The sequence below is a fragment of the Choloepus didactylus genome, assembly GCF_015220235.1.
Source record: "Choloepus didactylus isolate mChoDid1 chromosome 11 unlocalized genomic scaffold, mChoDid1.pri SUPER_11_unloc3, whole genome shotgun sequence".
Classification (NCBI taxonomy): domain Eukaryota; kingdom Metazoa; phylum Chordata; class Mammalia; order Pilosa; family Megalonychidae; genus Choloepus; species Choloepus didactylus.
The window spans coordinates 657,963-683,547 of record NW_023637580.1 but is presented as its reverse complement, the minus strand read 5'-3'; the positions used below and the strand labels follow the sequence as shown (position 1 = coordinate 683,547).

Sequence of the window (25,585 nt, the reverse complement as noted above, 5' to 3'; positions counted from 1 at the left end):
AGAAAGACATGGTGATGAAGGCAAAGCAACCACCAACAATCAGCACTGCAGAGATAAAAATTGAAATTTCATTGCTTAAAGTGTCAGAGCAGGACAGCTTTAGCAGAGAGGGGACATCACAGAAGAACTGATGGACCAAGTTGGACTGACAGAAGGGCAGCTGGAATGTGTTGCCAGTATGCCATCCAGAGTAGGCAAGGCCACTGCCTACTGCCTACTGAGGTCAGGGTCATCTGGACACAGACATGAGAGTTCATGACCACAGGGTAGCAATCCAGGGCCATACTGCTGCTGCTGGCACTATTTGTACCACTTGTGCTCAGAGACTCTGAGTACAAGTTCAGGATTGGAGCCAGCCAGAGATTCAACACCACTGCATCCTGGACTGGTCAAGTTTGGACTCCTGGCTGCTGCCAGGCTGGTTCAACAAGGCCAAATTCAGTGTGTTCCTGCACTAGGGTGTGCTCTTCGTGCCTGCCCGAGCAGCAAGTGGCTCTGGTGGCACTAAAAGGGTGAGGGGCAATCCCAGTACCTGTGCTTTATGAATGACAACTATGCACCCAGCTTCAGCTATGCTGACTTTGCACCTCGGTTCACCATGGGCTTCTTCCAGCTGGAAGACTGGGCTCAACTCTTCCAGGCCATGGGGGCCAAGTATGTAGTCCTGACCATGAAGCATCATGAAGGCTATACAAACTGGCTGAGTCCCATGTCTTGGAACTGGAACTCTTAGGACCTGGGGCCCCATTGTGATTTGTTCGGGAAGCTGGGAACTGCTCTCAGGAACAGGAGCATATGCTATGGACTCCATCACTTATTCTTAGAATGGGTCCATCCACTCTACCTGCTTGATAAGAAAAATGGCTTAAAAACACAGCATTTTGTCAGTGCAAAAACAATGTCAGAGCTGTATGACCTAGTAACAGATACAAAACAGACCTGGTTTGGTCTGATGGAGAGTGGAACTGTCCTGATACTTACTGGGGCTCTACTAATTTTCTTCCTTGTCTCTATAATGATAGCCCTATCAAGGATGACATGATAGTAAATGATTGATGGGGTCAAAATTGCTCCTTTCACCATGGAGGATACTACAGCTGTCATGATAAATTCAAGCCAGAGAGCTTGCCACATCATAAGTAGGAGATGTGTACCTCCATAGACAAGATGTCCTGGGCTGCCATGAGGATGTGATCATGTCTGACATCTCTAGTGAATCAGAAATCATTTCAGAACTGGTACAGACACTAATTTTGGGAAGCGACTATCTTCTCAAGGTTGGACCAACTAAAGATGGAGTGATTGTTACCATCTTCTAAGAAAGGCTCCTCACTGTTGGGAAGTGGCTATCTATGCCTCCATACCATGGAGGGTGCATGCAGTGAGACAAGAATGCAGCTCTGTGGTATACCTCAGAAGGATCAGTTGTTTATGCCATCTTACTGTCCTGGCCAGATAATGGAGTCTTAGGCTTTAAATCCTCCATAACTAACTACCTTGTCTGCAAAGATAATGACCCTGGGAATTGAAGAATATCTGAAGTGGTCCAGAAATCCAGTTCAAGGCCTTCTCATTTACCCACACCAGTTACTACCCTTTGCTCTCCCCATTGAGTTTGCTTGGACTGTCAAGATGACAAAAGTATGTTGATCTTTTGCATTCTAGAGGAAAAGGAAACACTGCCTGCTATTTGTTCTTTGATTTTCCTCTTATAGTATCATCATTGTAATAAACTTACTTCTTTTCCCCAGCCAGAGAAAATGTATTTTAATCAAGGGAACTAAATATATTGCACTTTTGCCTCCAGTGGACCAAGGATCTTAAATTGATTGCTTGCATACCTCTCTCTGGTCAGCAAAAGATGGGACTGAACAGCTAAGCTCTGAGTTCATCCATTCCTAACTTTGGAAATTATCTACAATGGAAAGTTGCCTCCACTCTTGATGTTTATTAACCTACTTGCTTATTCAATGACTTTAGTCATACTATTGCCCATGGGAAAAGGTAGAACAGGTTTGCAGTCTCAACCACTTGCTATTTATTTAACCTCAGTTGTCTCTCCCACCACCACACCCAAAGGAGAGAGAGCCTGGAGGGAAAGGAAGGAGGCTTGCTGGGCTATTAATAAGTCAATTCTTCAGAAGTTTCCAAAGCAAACTAAGAGCTCTTAAATTCAGTTTGTTTACAGCAATAGTAAAAGAAAATAAATGTTTATTCTTGTTATTTTTGTGTGTGTGCTAATGAAGGTGTCAGGGATTGATTTAGGTGATGAATGTACAACTATGTAATGGTACTGTAAACAATCGAAAGTACAATTTGTTTTGTATGACTGCGTGGTATGTGAATATATCTCAATAAAATGATGATTAAAAAAAAAAAAAAAAAAAAAAAAATAAATGTGATTCTGTCGTGTGCCTTTTTTAAGCATGATCTAATAAATAAATTTACATGTCAAGCAAAAAAAAAAAAAGAATATGTGAAGACAGATGACATACTAAGGCATTAATAAAGTTTTCATGAATTAAAATGAATTTAACAGTGCATGCTCTTTGGGCACAGTGGAATTAAATTATATATCAGCAACAACCAAAATTTTGGAAATGAAACATAAAATGAAACAATCTGTGAATCAAAAGGAAATCACAAGGAAATTTAAGATATATATTTTTTAATTGAATGATTGTGAATAACAGAACAGAAATAAAGCAGTGCACTGAGAAAAGTTTAAAATTTTAAGTGCTTATGCTAGAATAGGAGAAAGATACAAAAATCAATGACGCACATTTCCAAGAAAGCAGGAAAAGAAGAGCAAAGTGATCCCCTGCTAAGTAAAAGAAGACTATAATAAAGAAATGAGTAGAAATCAATGATATAGAATATAAAAAAACAAAAGAAATAAAAACACAAAAGCAAAAGGCTTTAGAGAAAATCAATGAAATTGATCAACTCTTGCCTAACTTTATCAATAATAAAGGACAATTAAAATGACTAATATTAGGAATTAAGTAAGGCTTATTACTGACAAACAAATTACAGCTACTCAGACTTTGGTGCTTGACAGATATTCCATCAAAAATGAAGAGAGGGTTTCCAGTCAATGAAGAAAGTGATGTGACATTCTCCAGGGATCTGTTGCCCAACAGAATATTTGAACAACTGCCACAAAGTGGCAGAGCCATCTCCTTCAGAGCCCCCCAAAAACAGGTAAAGATATGCAGTAACTGTGTGTGTCAAAAAATGACATAGTTTTGAAATATATACATTCATTAAAATATAGGGAATTATTATTTTTAATAATTTATACAATTATTTAAACATGTATCATTTCATTCTTAATGTTATTTTTCTATTGATATAAACCACACAATTATAAATTGTTAAGGATTTTCAGTAGTTCTTTAAAGTGTAAAGTGCCCCAGAAGCAAAAAGCCTAAGAAAAGATGTTTTATGTAAATTCTATTAAATTGTTTTCTGCAATATTTCTAAGAATCTCAGGTGATATATTTTGCATGTTATTTTGCCTTATCTCTCCCTTCTTTTGAGTGCTATATTTCCATGAAAATAGTACTACAGCTTTATTAGGTATCTGGCCATAATTTATCCTCATACTCATCTCTAGATTGCAAATATGCCCAGTGCCTCCATGTATTCCCTTTGAATTATTCTTGCCATATCAGAGAATTTTTGTAGCTTCTATCAAACTGAGCAATCCTTCAGAATTTTGTGTTTTTTTGTTGCCTAAAATACACATACAAAGAATGAAAACATGGAGTGATTATAAAAGTAGGTAAAGATCTGCGCAGGCTTTGTGAAACCCCTGCTGAGGGTTCCCAGAACTGGCATAGTAAAAAATGTCCTACACAAGTCAAGGAGAATTTCTGTTTTCATGGATTTAACTCTTCTAATCACCAAACATCCCCTGCCAATTTAATAATTGTGTTGATTTCTTGTAGGGGTATGTGGAGACTTCTATTTTTGAGCCTTCATTCCAAGACATTCCTTAGAGCTTCTTAGCCTCTCCCATATTCTGATACTTTCCTGATTGGCAGTTATTAATAAGAATTTTAAGAATAAAGATAAATGAGCAACTTTCTTCCCATCTGCTTCTAGGGGTAGTAACTCACAATCTGTGGTGAACATAACATTTCTGTCATATCCCATTTGTGAGGATCTCTTCAAAGAACTTTTGGTAAGAGACCCACATGGTGAAACAACCTTGCTTTCTTTGTATAGTCCATTCTAAAATGTATCCCATTTTCTTTAATTTAATAACTACTGGTCAATTTTTCTTGTTTTTCAAGGTATAGAAATTTTAGAGAGGATATGATTTTCCTTTCTGCTATAATGTTAATCCAAACCCATAGAAAATACAATTTTATTGGGTTTGCATGATTTAATGATATCTTGCAATGTAAAAAATTATATTTTTAATCTGATATAAGATTGAAAATGTATTGAATCACCAGTGATTATGAAATGTTTAGAATACTTCTCTTTCATTAACAAAAAATATTCATTGCTAAATTTACTGCTAATAAGCACTATTACAACTTTAATCTCAAGAGTATAGCCAAAGAATCTTACCAATCAGGAGTTGAAAGAAAACTGCCCTCTCTACAGGATGAAACCACTAGTTCCCCAGGCTCTTGAGAGGTTTTTATGGCCCATTTGTGTCCTTCCAAAAGCATACTCAAGTTTATAAAGAATCTAAAGGCACAGTTGTGCCTATGATTACACATAAATATTAATTTCCCTGAGAAGTCACTCCTTGAATTTTATTCAGGGAAGAACAAGGCAGGATCACAAATTTTACAGTCTTTATAACTGTAAAAAAGTAACATTCATGTTAAAGAAGATAAATGTGTTTCCTCATTTCTCAGGTATATTTGTATGTTTTAATTTATGTGTTTCTTTCAAGTAGCTAATGAAAAAATTCACTGACATAGCTGTGATGTCTCAAGATCATTATTCTTGCTTCATATTATAAATTGATAATCAGAGAGTTTTTATACTGCCTTTGTTATATGTGATTAGTTTAAAATGGTAACTGGTGATATGTATGTGATATATAGACTGTATATCAAATACTAAAAATTTAATGATACAGAAATTTCTAAGGTATTGAACTAGCACAAACACTATGAATTAAATATTACTTGAAATAGATTGTGAAGTATAGCTAAGAAATTCAGCAGTAACAATGAGTTACCATAGCATTTCATGGAAATCAATCTTCATAAATAAAAATATTCCTTGATATATCAATGGATAGGTTAAGATATCCAGTGAAGTTTTTACTTATGAACAAATTCTTATATTTATTTGTCAGATATTAGGAACTAGATATGCCCTATACAGATTTTTATTAAATATTGTATTTCATGTGTTTAACAATTATGAGGGATAGGTATCAAATGAGTGATACTACCCGTTTTCCCCCATTTTAATGTCTAAATATCCCCGAAGTAATAAGGAACAGGGATACAACCTTGAGCTCACTCTTCTTCTTACAACCAGGACTACAGATGTATTTAACCATCATGATTTACACTGAAGTAGAATATGTATGATAACTGTATCATAGGTAAACTGGAGGATTTGGACAGACCAAGCAGAAAAATGCAATCTAAAGAGATGGATGATAGGAATGAGACTTGTTAGGATCAATATCAATGTATACTTTTGAAAAAGGAAATTTAAAAAATCATATGGAAGTTTGGTTATGTCCAAAAACTAACAGTTAAATAGTATCAATGTAGTCATTGAGCATTGTTTTTGACATTTAATACAATCTCTGTTTGAAAGACATTATCTTCTTCATATAATTGAGGATGATGGAAAAACACTCATAATTAAACAGATTATTATAGAGAAACAACCAAAATATATTGCAAAAGTGTTTGAAATTCATATGAACATAATCAAAGAAAGTAAAACATTATTATCTACATAAAATGCTAGCCATTGTATACAAATTTTTATTTACAAATCAATTACATATATATATAAAGGATTAATAAAAATACAATTTCTAACATTTTTATGCTTATTACTTCATTCTATGTTTTCCACATATAAAATTAAATAGTTCTGAAATGAGAACTTTCAAGATAATGAGTTTTAGAATGTAAAATATAATTAAGACTGAAATAGGACTTCCCTGTGCTTCAGTATGTTTCAAGATAAGCAAAAGTAACATAGCTGTGGTTACAGTAGTTATTTTGAATAAGGAGAATTTGATGAAATCTAGAAATGCTTGTAAGCAAGATACCTGGAAAGAAATTTAGGTCTTCATCAAATATTGGAATCAATGACTGATGGAAGGAAGGATATTTTGAAAAAGAGTAATATCAGGTAGGATGCTTTTCTTAAACACTGTGTGCAGGTGAGAGAGAGACAGCAAGGGAACTCTGGTACACACTGCCACAGGAAACTGTAATCAATTAGATTCTAATAGAATCAAATATTTTATGGCTCTTGCTTCAAAGAAGGAAAACAAGGGCTCATACTCGTGTCTTATAGAAAAACTGAAATGAAAGAGCAGTGACACAATATCATCTAGTCACCTTTGGATTAAAACCATTATGAGAAGAATATCAGGAGCACTTATTAACTGTGTTACAGAAATTGATTTTAAGTTAGCTGCCCTAAACCTGGGAGATCTAAGTGAACATCCCAGGCACCTGGTCCAAGAAGAGAATAGCAGTTCAATGTTCAAACATACGTGCTGATGCAGAGGCTCTCTTACAGAGCATATCTGAGATGACCATTTGCTAATGAAGAAAATGAGAAAATAATAACTGAATATGCCCAGGTCAAGTTTGAAAAGATATTTTACTGAAATAGTGTAGAGATGAATGACCCAATAACTAAAAGTTTCATGGACCTCATGTTAGATCATTTAATATACTTAGATTGTCTGATCCTATGAATATTGAAATTAACATGTAAGAGCAGAGTTATCAAAGAAAATGGAAAGGGAAACGTTTCATTGGTTTCAAAATACTTTTGTCCATTTCTCAAAGCTCAATTCCTTATGAGAAGCCACATGTTAATATCAATGGTGACATTTTATTTGTGATTAATATGGATCATCTGCACTGAGCTTTTAGTATATTCTCATCTTTTTATACTTTGATTACAGGGAGTTGGAAACATTTTCAAAAACATGGACAATCTCACCATTTTCACAGTTCCTCCTTATGGATATCTCAACCTCCGAAGAGCTGCAAGTCCTGCAAGGTCTGCTGTTCTTAGTGATTTACCTGGGAGCCCTGACAGGGAATTTTCTAACTGTTACTGTAATTGTAACCAACCCACACCTACACTCTCCAATGTACTTCTTTACTGGCAATCTATCTATCATAGACCTTTGCTGCATTTCAGTTACTGTGCCCAAATCGATTGTGAATTGTCTTACAGGGAGTAAAATGATTTCTCTCCCAGGATGTGCTGCTCAGATTTTCCTGGTTATCTTCTTTGTATCCACAGAGCTGTCCTTCCTTGTGGTGATGTCCTATGACCGCTATGTTGCCATTTGCCACCCTCTGCACTATGGGCTCACCATCACCCCCTGTGTGTGCACACAGGCAGCTGGTGGCTCATGGGCAAGTGGGTTCATCCACTCTGCTATGCATACAGGTGTCCTATTCAAGCTTCCCTTTACAGAATCCAATATTATCAATCAATATTTTTGTGATGTACCTCAAATTTTGAGGATCTCATCTCCAGATGTTCAGTTTTCTGAGTCTATGACCTTAGTTCTAAGTGCTTGTATTGCACTGGTATGTTCTGCCTTTATGGTTAAGTCATATGTTGATATATTTTCAATGGTGCTTAGGATGCATTCTGTGGAAGCCCGTTACAAAGCCTTATCCACTTGTACTCCACAGTTGGCAATTCTCATTTTGTGTGTAATTTCTGGGGTGACTGCTATCTTAGGTCCCATTGCCAATAAAGCCTCTCTTAAAAGTCTTCTCTCAGCCATGTTCTACACTATGGTGCCCCCATTAATAAACCCCGTCATTTATAGTCTGAGGAACAGAGAAATTAACATTGCCCTGGGCAGAATGTTTTCACAGATATTTTGTGTTCCCAAGCAGGGTTTTTCTTGATTAAAAAATCTTAAAAAAATATTTGAATGAAACTTGATTTATATTTGATATGTGTTCTAAATTTGAATATACCCATGTTAAGTTTCCAGGCTTTTTTAATTCTATATTTCTTTTGTTGTTTCTTGTTTAATAGTGAGCCTATACATCTGCTTCCAATTTTTCCAACTCCATATACTTGTGTAACTCACACATTCTTCTGCAAAAGATTTTCCACATTGTTAAAGTGCTTGAATAAGGTTTAGGATAATTTGGGGCTTTCCTATAGAATGTTACCATATGGAGGAGCTCACTGGTGAGTCCTATAACAAGTGCTCTTACATTTGAGAGAACTTCAAGTTACAGGACACTGCCATCCTGGAAGAGAATACTGAGTGTTTTGAATTAGAGAAATCCATTCAAATCACTCTCTTTGCATTCACCTTTCTACAATATCTGCACAGTATTAAAAAGGGATTAAAATTGAGATACTTCTGCAGAGTAATTAAGGACACAATGAAGATATAGCACAGAGATCTGTGTTAAAGTTGCTTTCTTCATTGAAAAGTAGGCTATAAAAGCCTGGCCCTCAACACACTACATTCTTTCTAATCTGTTTGTTTCTTGCTGTGATCTGACTGAATAGGTACATATCTAGCCCAATTCATTCAGTATTTCTACAATGATGAAGTTAGAGAGTAGAGTGAGATGTAGCAAGTATAATTGGATTTTGCATACAAAATATCAAATATTGTTTATAATATATGATTTTCTCACCAAAAGATATAAAAACATATCCCCTAAATATGGAAATAGTTTTATTTTCTTATTGACAAATGATGAGCAAGCATTCTGATGGTAAAGTAATTAACCTATTTAACTCTCAAAATTGAATGCACAAAGGCTGCTTTTTCTTGGAAACCATAAATAGAAAATGTTTAGCCTTAAGGAACTTGTGCTCATTTAACTGCAACCTTCATTCTGCAACTGGTAAAATGGACACATAAGGCTCATTATGGCTGAATAACTAATATTTATTATAAAAGCAAGTAATGAATAAAAAGCCTATTGTCATCAAAAATAATAATCATGATCCCATTCAAGATAGTGGACTGAGACACAACAGGACTCTATTTCCCCTCAGAAACTTTGAACAACTAGCAAGAATTGATGGAAGGACCTTTCTAAAACTCCAGACAGCAGGTAAAGCATTGCAGGAGTGAGGTGAGTATCAAACCAAGTAAAAGGTATCTTAAAAGTAGAAGGATCTCATGGCACCTTGGCTCATCCGTGGGCCACCCCTCACTGGCTAGGCACAGAGCTGGCCTGAGCTCCTGTGGTGGATCCCTGGTCCTGGTTCCATGGAGAGCAGAGTAGGCCTTGTGCACATACTGGAAGCATGTATGCCTGGACCAATGTATCAGGTGGTGGCTTGAGGGACTCTCTGTCTCAGAACTTTTACTTCATTTAGAGGCAATTTGGAGAACTTGCTGTCTACATAACACTGTGGGACAGCAGTTCACTATATGGATAAGCTCTTAAGGAGTATTCTTGCACAGTTCAATCGGCAAAGACTAAGAAAGTTGTTTTGTTTTTGTTAATTCCTGACATTCAAGGAAAGCTCTGCCATAATGCTAGCTATACAAAAGCTAACAGAACTGATGCCTCAGAGTCTAAATTCCAGCAATATCTCACTAAAATCTCAAAATACATAGGTTTCAAATAAAAGGTTACAATGTGTATAAGTTAACAGGAAGCAATGGCCCAGGCAAATGAGAAGATTAAAGCATTAGCAACCATCAGTGAGGAGGACCAGACTTGGGGCATACCTGAAAAAGACTTCAAAAAATGGTACTACATATCCTCAAAGAATTAAAGGGAAACATGGAGAAAGAAACAAAAAAGAAGTAAGGACAATGATGGATGAACCCAAAGAGAATATCACTAGAGAGATGGAAATTATGAAAAGGAACCAGAGCAGAAAATCACAGTAACAGAAGTTAAAAATTCCTTAGATGTGTTCAACAGCAGACTGGAGCTGTCAGAAGACATAAGAGACTCAGAGAAAATTGAAATCATTGTGAGGAGGAGAAGAAAGAAAAAACTGAACAGAACCTGTGGAATCTATAGATCACCATCAAGCACAAAAATAAATCCCTTCCATGGGAATCCAAGAAGGAGAAGGAAGGAAGGAAGGATGGAAAGAAGGAAGGAGGGAAGGAAAGAAAGAAGGAAGCAAGGGGAAGAGAGAATACTCAAAGAAACAATGGCTGAAAACTTCCAAAATTTAGTGAAAGACATGAATATACACATGCCTGGTACTCAACAAAGTCCAAACAGGATAAACCCAAATAGACCCATGCTGCAGTAATTGTATTACAACTTTGAATGTCAAATATAAAGAGAGAATTCTGGAAGCCACAATAGAGAAGCAATGTGTTACATACAAGGAGTCTCAATAAGATGAAATGCCAGTTTCTCAACAGAAACCATGGAGGCAAGAAGGCAATGGAAGAAAATATTAAATATACTAAAGGGAAATTATTGCCCACTAAAAATATGACACCTAGCAAGACAGTCATTCAAAACTGAGGGAGAAATTGAGACATTCCAAGATAAACAAAATCTGTGGGTAGTTTGTCAACACTAGATCTGCACCATAAACAATGCTAAAGTAAATTCTTCAGACTGAAAGGAAACGACACTAGAAAATAGATCAAGTAACATGAAGCAATAAGCCAAATTCATTTTTATCTCAATATTAATACAATCATTTATTGCTTGCATATATTCTAAGTATTTGTATTTTAATAATATATTATGATAAATGACCTTCAAATCTCTTTAAACTATCTTAAATGATGTTTTCAATGATTCAAATTATATAAATATATATGTATAATTTCTCTAAACCTTCTAGAATTCTTGTCAGTGGTTTATTTTCTAATAGCAAAATACAGATGCAAAATCACTCTTTTTCTCTTTGAATATATTAAGTGGATGTTTTAAAATTTCTTACTGCTCCCTTAATTGTCTCAGTGCATTTAGAAGCATTTGAAAAGTTTGACTTCTTTCTTATTCAAAATCTTGAATCTTTCTATGCTTTGTCACTTTAAGAAGATCCTTTAAAATTCTGAATAAGTCAACTAAAAGCTGCTTAGTTTCTCCATACCTCGAAGCTAAATGGCTGTTGAGATTTTGTTTAATGAAATGTAGGAGTAGAGCTATCACAATTTCCTTTGGTCCCCTCAGTGCCATGTAGCAGGTCTCTTTCCTCTCAGGCTCCAATCCATAAAAGCTTCCCATCGCTTCCCCAACAATTTCCTCAGTTTCTATGTCAATAGAGAGGCAACCTTACATATTTTAAGCCTGTGCACACAGCAGCCAACTGAAGGCTGAATACTGTGGGTGTTAATATGATGAGGCTAAGCAAAATCTAAATCAGCATACCAGGTCTCAGCATTATATATTCTTTACCTCTGCCAAATACTTAAAATTTCTGATTTTAAGATGTCCAAAAGAGTCATCCTTCTTTCTTATATAAGGTCGCTTCTCCTTAGATAACTAGTTTGCAAATCTTGCCTTCAAAATATGTAAAGACCAGTTTATGAATACCTTCTAATTATCTTCATCATTGATGAACTTAAGTTTTATTTCTTAACAATTATCCTTATGGTGTCTTCATTGAGAGGATGGATACGTGTTATTATCTTGGAACAAAAGTCTATCAAAGATTTTAAGAAGAGCTACATCACGGACATGATTATTTAATCTTGAATACATTGTGTAACAGCTTCAAGCCTAACTTGGGGGCCTGAGAAGCTTGGAGCTCAGCAGCCTGCATGACCTAGGCCAGTTAATGTTTTATGTACCACCTTCGTGTCCTGAAAACAATGGGTAGCTGAACTGTGTAAACCAGATAGATAACCTCCTTTCTGAGCCCCCTTAGATGTTATCAATCTTATTGAAATCTACAGAAAAACAAAAAACCAACCTGTCCCTTCCTGCACAACATAATGGATCATGAGAATATCTTTGTCTAGAAAGCCTGCAAAACCAGCTTGACCAGTTAGCTTGATTGTGCAACGTCCCTGCTGAATGCTGTAACCATCCAGCAAAGAGAAAAGCTGTTTTATTTTTTGCCTGCCTACAGGTAAGCCCTGAATAAAGTTCATGTTTCAAAATCTGCTCAGTGTATTCTTTGGTCTTTCAACTGGCAAAGCCCTCTTGGGCTGTGACAGATCGGTGGAATTTCTGTTAAATTTTAGTCACATGCCCACAGGAACTCAAGTTTAAAGAGTATGTGAACTTGTCCTGAAGCCCTTATTTTCCAAGTTTTTCCTATATTAACATGTAACAGTCATATCTTCAGGTATTTTTTGATCTTTGTGTCCAAGTGTAGAAATAGCATCCTTACCCATGCTGTTATAAATGAGGAAATTTAAAGTTTAATTTTTTTTTACAGCAGAAAGGACAAAACCCTCTTTGAATAAGTGGATTATAAAACCCAGCTCATGATGTCAGCTCTCATCATACAGTCACTTTTTATCCCATGGTTGGGCATGAATCTTCAGTATTGCCAAATGCTAACCAGAAGCTACTTCTCAAATATTGAGCAGTTAAGGCGGCACAACCTTGTTCCAGAAGCATAGAGACAATGCACTTATTCTCCCATAGGGGAGAAATTAAACTAGACTATAACTGTTGGAAAGGAAAATAGATAGAGTGAGACAATTTTTAAAGGATTAAATACAACATTTAGCAGAAAAAAATATTTCCCAATGCTTAAGGCCAAAAATAGAAAAAAATTTGTCTTTGCTCATAATGCATGCCCACTGTGTGTAGTTTATACAAATCTATCATTTTAATAGACTGTGCTTGAGGTAGACTCAATTAAACTTAACCCTCCTATAGTACTCCTCCCTATAAGATCACAGTGCTCCAATACCCCAGTGATACAAAGTTTGACCATGTATCAGTTTAGTTGATAAAAATGGCAAAGGAAAGAACAGTGTGAATTAAAGACCTGGCTTATTTTGCCATAATCTGTTTTCCATTTGACACTTGGGTGTATGGTTCTCCATCAGCTTTGGTTCCACAGTGAAGGGCTCTGGCCAACAAAAAATGGACAAGAATCCTGAATAAGTAAATCTTCACTGAATTTTGGGAGTTCATTCAACAGTAACATAGACTAAGCCTATTGAAACAAGGCTACACTATATTCTAAAGATTTTGTACCAAATAATAAACACATCACTAATGTTTGAGAGTTTTTTCTCAACTTGCTGATCCATACTTCATATTTTCAGATATTTCAAATGTTTTTAATGTGCTTAATAAATATACGTGTATACGTGTGTATACATATGCATATGTATATGTATGTGTATGGGCTATGTTTTAAAGTTTAAGATCCTTTAATGTTAGTCTGGAATTCTTTTCTGTGAAATTCCTGTCTACATTATTTTTGACAGATACATTTCCCTGTTTTGTTATATAACATTTGAGTTTTTCTACATCCTTTGAGGAAAAGAAATTCTTGACTCTATTATAATAAAATTGTCATTTTTTTTCTATTGTGGTTTGCATTTTGTATCTTATATGAGAAAGACAAGAAATACATGACAGCCTGGTACCATGAAGGCATTATCTATTGTTAGTCTCTAAAGTCATTAGAGTTTTGACTTTTGTATATTGACCTTTTATCTTTACCACTTCTGTTTAGTGAGAGGTAGGAGTGAAATTTATTTTTTATTGTCTATGAATATCCAACTGGCCAATCACTATTAACTGAAAAGTATTGATTAATGAAACTACCACACATTATCTCTGTCACATATTGTTTTTCTAAGGGAGCAAATCTGTAGATGTACTATTTATACAGTAGCATTGTATACTGAAGACTTAGAAATTGGATATCAACTAAAGAAGTGAAATAAAATGACAGTTTCTTATGATTGATTTCTTTTTAACTTAAGGAAGTTTGCACATTCCAGGATAGGCATACTGATAAAATTAGAATCAATATATTTCAGTAAACATGGCCAAAAATGATTCAAGTTTAGATAGTAACTTAAAGGAAGTGAATAAACATCAACATATATTTGATCAGTTAGTTGAACAAAGCTTTAGCACTAAATTTAATCAATATTCAGCAGGGTACTCTGGCTATAAACTATTCATTGAGTAGGAAGAACCAGTTATTTTCCAAATCACATTTAGATTGCAATGATTAATTATAAAAATGGCCTCAAAATAATGTAAAAACTCCAGGATCCTAGGAGTTTGCTGTGTTTCTCTCTCTTTTCATAGCTTTTTCTTCCATCTTACAGGTAATCATGATTCTGACTGGACATGCAAGGACAGAGCTAGTGTATCCACAATGTATCTCATTTGAACTATGATTCAAAATATCCCACATCCCTTCTGAGGTGGCCCTCTCTGCAGTACTCTTTTCAAGATAGGAAAATATAGCCACCATTCATTAATAGTAGACTGAGGAGGCGGGGCAAGATGGCGGAGAGCTGAGGAGCAGAATTTCGTCTCTCCCCTACAGCAGCTGGCAATTACCCAAGAACTATATGAAACAGTGTTTTCGGGGTCTCCAGTAACCAGTCACACATTGGACACAAGTCTGGAATTGGAGGAAAAGCTGAGATCGCAGCGAACATTGTAAGTTCCCCGGACCAGGGATCTGGCGCCCCTCCCCACCCAGACCTCACAGACTGTCTTGCTGCAGGCTCCCTGAAAGGGGGGGGGGGGACCAAAAAACAGCAATCTGCTGAGGGCAAGAAGGGAGGCTCAACCCAGCCTCAACTGCAGAATTAATTAACAAATTAATTAACTAATTTTGGGAGCTGGGGTGCTAAAGAAGGGCTGGGCTCCAAGAAGTGGGGGCACGTAAAAGCGGGCACCCATTCCCAGAGTCCAAAAAAGCCATTTTTTTTCCCCTTACATTTTCTCCATTCTGGCTTCTCACTGATCCCTTATCTTTTTGCATTTCAATAGCCCCCAGCAGGGGTGGAACTGAAGCTGTTGGAGAGTAATTATCAGACAATAGCCCAAAGCATATCTTTAAATGCTCTATTCTGACACTGACAAAACTTCCAGGCTGGGGAAAGACTTTTAAAAGAGACTCTTTTTTTTTTTTCCCCCTTTTTTCTTTTTCTTGATTTCTTTTCTACTGTTTTTTTTTTAAATCTAAAAGTAATATATGTTGTTATTTTCTATCAGAAAGCCCAGGTTGAGGGACTAGGCTGGGCTTGAGGGGAGACAGAATACCCACAGTGTCTCTGAATTCCGTATACACTACTGAAGGCCTCCACCCCTGTCTTTAATTGGCAACTCAGGCTGACCAAGGAATCTACCTGGAGAGGCCCCAGAGAGGAGAGAGGAGAAGGGAATAGTGCCCCTGAGAGACAACTGGAGTTCTGAGGACTGGGAGAGTGGAGGGAGGTCCGGCTCAACTGGCAGTCCTCCTTCTGGGAATTCAGACCCCAGGGGCTGGAATTCAGATTCCAGCTTCAGTCAGCCACGACCCTGACAGGATCAGAGTTACCAGGAAAACTAAAGGCTCCACACCTCCTTACACTGGTGGGGGAGCTGAGGGCTGGCCAGCGCCACCTGCTGGACAGGAGAGAAAAAGCACCAATTCTAAAGGCCTCATAGGAGGGTCTCATTCTCAGGAAAACTCCATACCCTCCCAATGAGACCTGGGCCTCACTAGACTGGGAAAATCTGACTAGGGTCGACCATATCTGAGGAGACCCACTCACAAAAAGGTTACATAGAGGCAGAGCAAGAAACAGAAAAAACAAGAGGGGAAAAATTCTGATCAATTAAATAGAACCTAAGTCAGAGGTCTAGAATAAGTTGAACTGAATAACAGAGGCCAGAAAACAAAGCCAACCAACAAGAAAACCACTAGGTAAAAGACAGAAAACAAGCTCCAAAATAAACTAATCAAGAGAATCAGATGCCTAGACAACTTAAGATAACAAGCCATACCAGGAAACACGAAAACATGGACCAGCCAAAGGAACAAACTAATAGCTCAGCTGAGACACAGGAGTGGAGGCAACTAATGCTAAATAAATTTGATGAAATGAAGGAAGATAAAGCAAAAGAGCTGAAGGATATAAAGAAGACACTGGATGACCATAAAGAAGAATTCATAAACTTAAAAAAAAACAAATGGCAGAACTCATGGGAATGAAGGCCACAATGGAGGAGATGAAAAACACAATGGAGGGACACAACAGTAGATTTGAACAGGCAGAAGAAAGGATCAGTGAACTGGAAGACAAGTCATTCGAATTCATACACACAAAAGAACAGATGGTGAAAAACATGGAAAAATATGAGCAGGGTCTTAGGGAGCTGGGTGACAACATGAAACACACAAATATACATGTTATGGGTATCCCAGAAGGAGAAGAGAGGGGAAAAGGGGCAGAAAGAGTAATAGAAGACATATTCACTGAAAATTTCCCAACTCTTATAAAAGACAGAAAATTAGAGATTCAAGAAGTACAACATACCCCAAATAGAATAGATCCCAATAGACCTACTCCAAGACACTTACTGGTCAGATTGTCCAATGTCAAAGACAAAGAGAGGATTCTGAAAGCAGCAAGAGAAAAGCAATCCATCACATACAAGGGAAGGTCAATAAGACTATGTACAGATTTCTCTGCAGAAACCATGGAGGCAAGAAGACAGTGGCATGATATATTTAAGATACTGAAAGAGAAAAACTGCCAACCATGAATTCTATATCCAGCAAAACTTTACTTCAAAAATGAGGGAGAGATTAAAACATTTTCAAACAAACAGACACTGAGAGAGTTTGTGAATAAGAGACTGGCACTACAAGAAATACTAAAGGGAGTGCTACAGGCTGATAGGAAAAGACAGGAGAGAGAGAGTTGGAGAAGAGTGCAGAAATGAAGATTATCAGGAAAGGTAAAAGGAAAGGAAAAAATAAGATATGACATATAAATTCCAAAAAACAAAATGGTAGTAGAAAGTACTGCCCTTACAGTAATAACACTAAATGTAAATGGATTAAACTCCCCAATAAAAAGACACAGACTGGCAGAATGGATTAAAAAACAGGAACCATTTATATGCTGTCTACAAGAAACTCACTTTAGACACAAGGACAAACATAGACTGAAAGTGAAAGGTTGGAAAAAGATATTTCATGCAAACAACAACTAGAAAAAAGTGGGAGTAGCTATATTAATATCAGACAAGTTAGACTTCAAAAGCAAAACAATTAAAAGAGACAAAGAAGGACACTATATATTAATAAAAGGGTCAATTCATCAAGAAAACATAACAGTCATAAATATTTATGCATCAAACAAGAATGCCCCAAAATTCATGAGGGAAACACTGCGATCACTGAAAGGAGAAATAGATTCCTCTACAATAATAGTTGGAGACTTCAATACACCACTCTCATCAATGGATAGAACATCTAGACAGAGGATCACTAAAGAAACAGAGATATTGAATTCTATGATAAATGAACTAGACTTGACAGACATTTATAGAACACTACATCCAACAACAGCAGCATACACTTTTTTCTCAAGTGCTCATGGAACATTCTCTAGGATAGACCACATGTTTGGTCACAAAGCAAGTCTCAACAAATTTAAAAATATTGATATTATACAAAACACTTTCTCAGACCACAATGGAAAGAAGTTGGAAATAAATAAAAGGCAGAAGGTCATAAAATTCACAAACATATGGAGGCTAAACAACACCCTCTTAGAAAACCAGTCAGTAAAGGAAGAAATTACAAGAGAAATTAGTAAATACCTCGAGGCAAATGACAATGAAAACACAACTTATCAAAACTTATAGGATGCAGCAAAGGCGGTGCTGAGAGGGAAATTTATTGCCCTAAATGCCTATATTAAAAGAGAAGAGAGAGCAAAAATTGAAGACTTAACTGCTCACCTGGAGGAATTAGAGAAAGAACAGCAAACTAACCCCAAAGCAAGCAGAAGGGAAGAAATAACAAAGATTAGAGCAGAAATAAATGCAATTGAGAACAGGAAAACAATAGAGAGAATCAACAAAACCAGAAGTTGGTTCTTTGAAAAAATCAATAAAATCGATGGACCACTGGCTAGGCTAACAAAAAAAAAAGAGAGACCAGATGCAAATAAATGCAATCAGAAATGGGAAAGGAAATATAACTACCGACCCTGCAGAAATTAAGGAGATAATGAGAAGATACTATGAGCAACTATATGCTAATGAACTAGGAAACTTAGATGAAATGCACAACTTCCTAGAAAAGCATAAACAACCAACATTAACTCAAGAAGAAATAGGTATCCAAATTGGAAAAGAAGAAGTAAAACTATCATTGTTTGCAGATGATATGATCTTATATCTAGAAAACCCTGAGAAATCGACGATACAGCTACTAGAGCTAATAAACAAATTTAGCAAAGTAGCAGGATACAAGGTTAATGCACATAAGTCAGTAATGTTTCTATGTGCTAGAAATGAACAAACTGAAGAGACACTCAAGAAAAAGAAACCATTTTCAATAGCAACTAAAAAAATCAAGTACCTAGGAATAAACTTAACCAAAGATGTAAAAGACCTATACAAAGAAAACTACATAACTCTACTAAAAGAAATAGAAGGGGACCTTAAAAGATGGAAAAATATTTCATGTTCATGAATAGGAAGGCTAAATATCATTAAGATGTCTATTCTACCCAACCTCATCTACAGATTCAATGCAATCCCAATCAAAATTCCAACAACCTACTTTGCAGACTTGGAAAAGCTAGTTATCAAATTTATTTGGAAAGGGAAGATGCCTCGAATTGCTAAAGACACTCTAAAAAAGAAAAACGAAGTGGGAGGACTTACACTCCCTGACTTTGAAGCTTATTATAAAGCCACAGTTGCCAAAACAGCATGGTACTGGCACAAAGATAGACATATAGATCAATGGAATCGAATTGAGAATTCAGAGATAGACCCTCAGATCTATGGCCGACTGATCTTTGATAAGGCCCCCAAAGTCACTGAACTGAGTCATAATGGTCTTTTCAACAAATGGGGCTGGGAGAGTTGGATATCCATATCCAAAAGAATGAAAGAGGACCCCTACCTCACCCCCTACACAAAAATTAACTCAAAATGGACCAAAGATCTCAATATAAAAGAAAGTACCATAAAACTCCTAGAAGATAATGTAGGAAAACATCTTCAAGACCTTGTATTAGGCGGCCACTTCCTAGACTTTACACCAAAAGCACAAGCAACAAAAGAGAAAATAGATAAATGGGAACTCCTCAAGCTTAGAAGTTTCTGCACCTCAAAGGAATTTCTCAAAAAGGTAAAGAGGCAGCCAACTCAATGGGAAAAAATTTTTGGAAACCATATATCTGACAAAAGACTGATATCTTGCATATATAAAGAAATCCTACAACTCAAAGACAATAGTACAGTTGGCCCAATTATAAAATGGGCAAAAGATATGAAAAGACAGTTCTCTGAAGAGGAAATACAAACGGCCAAGAAACACATGAAAAAATGTTCAGCTTCACTAGCAATTAGAGAGATGCAAATTAAGACCACAATGAGATACCATCTAACACTGGTTAGAATGGCTGCCATTAAACAAACAGGAAACTATAAATGCTGGAGGGGATGTGGAGAAATTGGAACTCTTATTCATTGTTGTTGGGACTGTATAATGGTTCAGCCACTCTGGAAGTCAGTCTGCCAGTTCCTTAGAAAACTAGATATAGAGTTACCATTCGATCAAGCGATTGCACTTCTCGGTATATACCCGGAAGGTCGGAAAGCAGTGACACGAACAGATATCTGCACGCCAATGTTCGTAGCAGCATTATTCACAATTGCCAAGAGATGGAAACAACCCAAATGTCCTTCAACAGATGAGTGGATAAATAAAATGTGGTATATACACACGATGGAATACTACATGGCAGTAAGAAGGAACGATCTCGTGAAACATATGACAACATGGATGAACCTTGAGGACATAATGCTGAGCGAAATAAGCCAGGCACAAAAAGAGAAATATTATATGCTACCACTAATGTGAACTTTGAAAAATGTAAAACAAATGGTTTATAATGTAGAATGTAGGGGAACTAGCAGTAGAGAGCAATTAAGGAAGGGGGAACTATAATCCAAGAAGAACAGATAAGCTATTTAACGTTCTGGGGATGCCCAGGAATGACTATGGTCTGTTAATTTCTGATGGATATAGTAGGAGCAAGTTCACAGAAATGTTGCTATATTAGGTAACTTTCTTGGGTTAAAGTAGGAACATGTTGGAAGTTAAGCAGTTATCTTAGGTTAGTTGTCTTTTTCTTACTCCCTTGTTATAGTCTCTTTGAAATGTTCTTTTATTGTATGTTTGTTTTCTTTTTAACTTTTTTTTCATACAGTTGATTTAAAAAAGAAGGGAAAGTTAAAAAAAAAAAAAGAAAAACAAGGAAAAAAAAAGATGTAGTGCCCCCTTGAGGAGCCTGTGGAGAATGCAGGGGTATTGGCCTACCCCACCTCGATGGTTGCTAACATGATCACAGACATAGGGGACTGGTGGTTTGATGGGTTGAGCCCTCTACCACAGGTTTTACCCTTGGGAAGATGGTTGCTGCAAAGGAGAGGCTAGGCCTCCCTATGGTTGTGCCTAAGAGTCTCCTCCCGAATGTCTCTTTGTTGCTCAGATGTGGCCCTGTCTCTCTAGCTAAGCCAACTTGAAAGGTGAAATCACTGCCCTCCCCCCTACGTGGGATCAGACACCCAGGGGAGTGAATCTCCCTGGCAACGTGGAATATGACTCCCGGGGAGGAATGTAGACCTGGCATCATGGGATGGAGAACATCTTCTTGACCAAAAGGGGGATATGAAAGGAAATGAAATAAGCTTCAGTGGCAGAGAGATTCCAAAAGGAGCCGAGAGGTCACTCTGGTGGGCACTCTTATGCACAATTTAGACAACCCTTTTTAGGTTCTAAAGAATTGGGGTAGCTGGTGGTGGATACCTGAAACTATAAAACTACAACCCAGAACCCATGAATCTCAAAGACAGTTGTATAAAAATGTAGCTTATGAGGGGTGACAATGGGATTGGGAAAGCCATAAGGACCACACTCCACTTTGTCTAGTTTATGGATGGATGAGTAGAAAAATAGGGGAAGGAAACAAACAAACAAACAGACAAAGGTACCCAGTGTTCTTTTTTACTTCAATTGCTCTTTTTCACTCTAATTATTATTCTTGTTATTCTTGTGTGTGTGCTAATGAAGGTGTCAGGGATTGATTTGGGTGATGAATGTACCACTATGTAATGGTACTGTAAACAATCGAAAGTACGATTTGTTTTGTATGACTGCATGGTATGTGAATATATCTCAATAAAATGAAGATTAAAAAAAAAAAAAGAAATAGATGATCTCAACAAACAAATCACAAGTAAAGAGATTGAGTCAGTCGTCAAAAAGCTCCCAAAAAGGAAAAGCCCAGGACCAGATGGTTTCACATGTGAATTCTACTGAGCATTCAAGAACAAATTAGTACCAATCCTGCTCAATCTCTTCAAAAAAATTGAAGGAGAGGGAAAGCTACCTAACTCTTTCTATGAAGCCATCATCACCCTAATACCAAAACTAGGCAAAGATACTACAAAAATAGAAAATTATAGACCAATTTCTTTAATGAATATAGATGCAAAAATCCTCAACAAAATACTCACAAATTGAATCCAGCAGCACATTAAAAGAATTATACACCACGACCAGGTGGGATTTATTCCATGTATGGAAGGCTGGTTCAACACAAGAAAATCAATTAACATAATACACCACATCAATAAATCAAAGCAGAAGAACCACATGATCATCTCAATTGATGCCGAAAAGACATTTGACAAAATTCAACATCCTTTCCTGATGAAAACACTTCAAAGGATAGGAATAGAAGGGAAATTTTTCAATATGATAAAGGCAATATATGAAAAACCCACAGCTAACATCACACTCAATGGGGAGAGACTGAAAGCTTTTCCTCTGAGATCAGGAACAAGACAGGGATGCCCACTATCACCATTGCTATTCAACATTGTGCTGGAAGTTCTAGCTAGAGCAATTAGGCAAGAAAAAGAAATAAAAGGCATCCAAATTGGAGAGGAAGAAGTAAAACTTTCACTATTTGCAGATGACATGATTCTATATGTAGGAAATCCAGAAAAATCTACAGCAAAGCTACGAGAACTAGTCAATGAATACAGCAAAGTAGCAGGCTACAAGATCAACATGCAAAAATCTGTAGTGTTCCTATACACAAGTAATGTGCAACAAGAGGAGGAAATCAAGAAAAAAAATCCCATTTACAATAGCAACCAAAAGAATCAAGTATTTAGGAATAAACTTAACCAAGGACACAAAAGACCTTTACATAGAAAACTATAAGAAACTGCTAAAAGAAATTGAACAAGACCTGAAAAAATGGAAGAACATACCATGTTCATGGATTGGAAGACTAAACATAGTTAAGATGGCAATTTTACCTAAACTGATTTACAGATTCAATGCAATACCAATTCAAATCCCAACAACTTACTTTACAGAAATAGAAAAACCAATAACTAAATTTATTTGGAAGGGTAAGGTGCCCCGAATAGCCAAAAATGTCTTGAGAAAGAGGAGTGAAGAGGTAGGTCTCACACTACCTGACTTTGAAGCATATTACAAAGCTACAGTGCCCAAAACAGCATGGTACTGGCATAAGGAAAGATATACTGATCAATGGAATCGAATTGAGTGTTCAGAATTAGACCCTCGCATCTATGGACAACTGATCTTTGATAAGGCAGTGAAGCCGAAGCAACTGGGAAAGAGCAGCCTGTTCAATAAATGGTGTTTGGAGAACTGGATATCCATTTCCAAAAGAATGAAAGAGGATGTCCATCTCACACCTTATACCAAAATTTACTCAAAGTGGATCAAAGACCTAAACATTAGCACCAAGACCATAAAACTCTTAGAAGAAAATGTAGGGCAATATCTTAAAGATCTTGTGAAAGGAGGTGGTTTCTTAGACCTCACACCCAAGGCACGAGCAACAAAAGAACAAATAGACAAATGGGATCTCCTCAATATTAAACACTTTTGTACATCAAAGGTCTTTGCCAGAAAAGTAAAAAGGCAACCTACACAATGGGAGATGATATTTGGAAACCACGTATCAGATAAGGGTTTAATATCCCAAATATATAAAGGAATCCTGCATCTCAATAACAGAAAGACAAACAATCCAATTAAAAAATGGGCAAAAGACATGAACAGACATTTTTCTGAAGAGGAAATACAAATGGCTTAAAAGCATATGAAAAAATGCTCAACTTCACTGGCTATTAAGGAAATGCAAATCAAAACCACAATGAGATATCATCTCACACCTACCAGAATGGTCATTATCCAAAAAGCAGAAAATGACAAGTGCTGGAGAAGATTTGGAGAAAGAGGCACACTTATTCATTGTTGGTGGGAATGTATAATGGTGCAACCACTCTGGAAGACAGTATGGAGGTTCCTCAGGAAGCTAAATATAGATTTGCCATATGACCCAGCTATTTCATTGCTGGGTATATACTCAGAGGAACTGAAACTTAAGACACAAACAGACATTGGTAAACTGATGTTTATTGCAGCATTATTCACAATTGTCAAGAGATGGAAACAGCCCAAATGTCCATCAAAGGACGAGTTGATAAACAAACTGTGGTATATACACATGATGGAATATTATGCAGCTGTAAGACAGAACAAAGACATGGATCATGTAATAATGTGGATGAACCTTGAGGACATTATGTTGAGTGAAGTTAGCCAGAAACAAAAGGACAGATTCTGTATGGTCTCACTAATATGAACAGACATTAATGAACAAACTTTGGGAGTTAAAAGCTGACAACACAGGCGACCAGGAGATAGAAAGAGGGAAGAGATCAGCCATTTGATGCTGAAGGACTACAGAATGTTTAGGATTGATTGCATAGATCCAGAAATAGATAGCATAATACTGTGTGGTGGTAACACAGAATTGTAAGTACACTGAACAAAGATGTCTGTGAGTAAAGCTGAAAGAGGTGTGTCCTAGTTTGCTAATGCTGCAGAATGCAAAACACCAGAGATGGATAGGCTTTTATAAAATGGGGGTTTATTTCACTACACAATTACAGTCTTAAGGCCACAAAACGTCCAAGGTAACACATCAGCATTCGGGTACCCTCACCGGAGGATGGCCAATGGCCTCCGGAAAACCTCTGTTAGCTAGGAAGGCAGCTGGCATCTGCTCGAAAGCTCTGGCCTCAAAATGGCTTTCTCCCAGGACGTTCCTCTCTAGCAAGCTTGCTCCTCTTCAAAACATCACTCCCAGCTGCACTCTCTTTTCTCTCCTTGAGTCAGCTCATTTATATAGCTCCACCAATCAAGGCCCACCCCGAATGGGTGGGGCCACACCTCCATGGGAACATCTCATCAAAATTATCTCCCACAGCTGGGTGGGGCACACTCCAAGCAAATCCAACCAGCACCAAAAACTTCTGCCCCACACAAGACCACAAAGATAATGGCATTTGGGGGACACAATACACTCAAACCGGCACAAGGTGGGATAGGAGAATGTATGACACCAGAGGTAAAGATAGATGATAAAGACTGGGACTGTATAACATGGCAAAAACTGGAGTGGCCAATAACTGTTACTAAATATACAAATATAAAAATGTTTTTGCATGTGGGAAAGCAAATGAATGTCAACCATGTAGAAATTTGAAAAAGGGATGGTATTCAGGAAAAAACATAATCAAAGCAAACTGGAGTCTATGGTCAACAGTAACATTGTAATATACCTCCATTAAATGTAACAAAGGCAATACACCAATGCTAAATATATATGAGAAGGGGATATAGGGGAGTAATATGGTATTCTTGGTAGCGGTGTTATTTGCTGTCCTTAGTAGTATATTGTATTGTATGACATGTTATTTTTCTTTTTATCATTTTTTCTTATTGCTAAAAAAAAAAACAATTTTTCTTATAGTAATCAGTATGTTCAAATGCTGATTGTGATGATAAATGTACAACTTTATGATGATACCATGAACAACTGATTGTACACTGTGGATAAATGTATGGTATGTGAATATAACTCTATAAAATTGTAGGAAAATATATATATAGGAATAAAAGTGTTGGAGAAAACATGGTGAGAGGGATGACGCCTCACCAATATGGACTAACTACCATGTGTAAACTCAAAATTGAATCTTAGAACATAGCCTAACTTGGACACACTAATTGTAATAGTCCCTAGATTGTAAACTCTTACAGCAGTTAACTCTACCCCTGAATTGTAAGGCCTATCTCTAAACTTTGAGATGCTGATCCCCTAGCATATGTTGTCACAAACATT

At 36.8% G+C, this 25,585-nt stretch overlaps 1 pseudogene; it reads left to right on the top strand.

Annotated features, from left to right (window-relative positions):
- Positions 1–25,585, top strand: part of LOC119524629 — a 39,481-nt pseudogene that overhangs the window by 1,797 nt on the left and 12,099 nt on the right.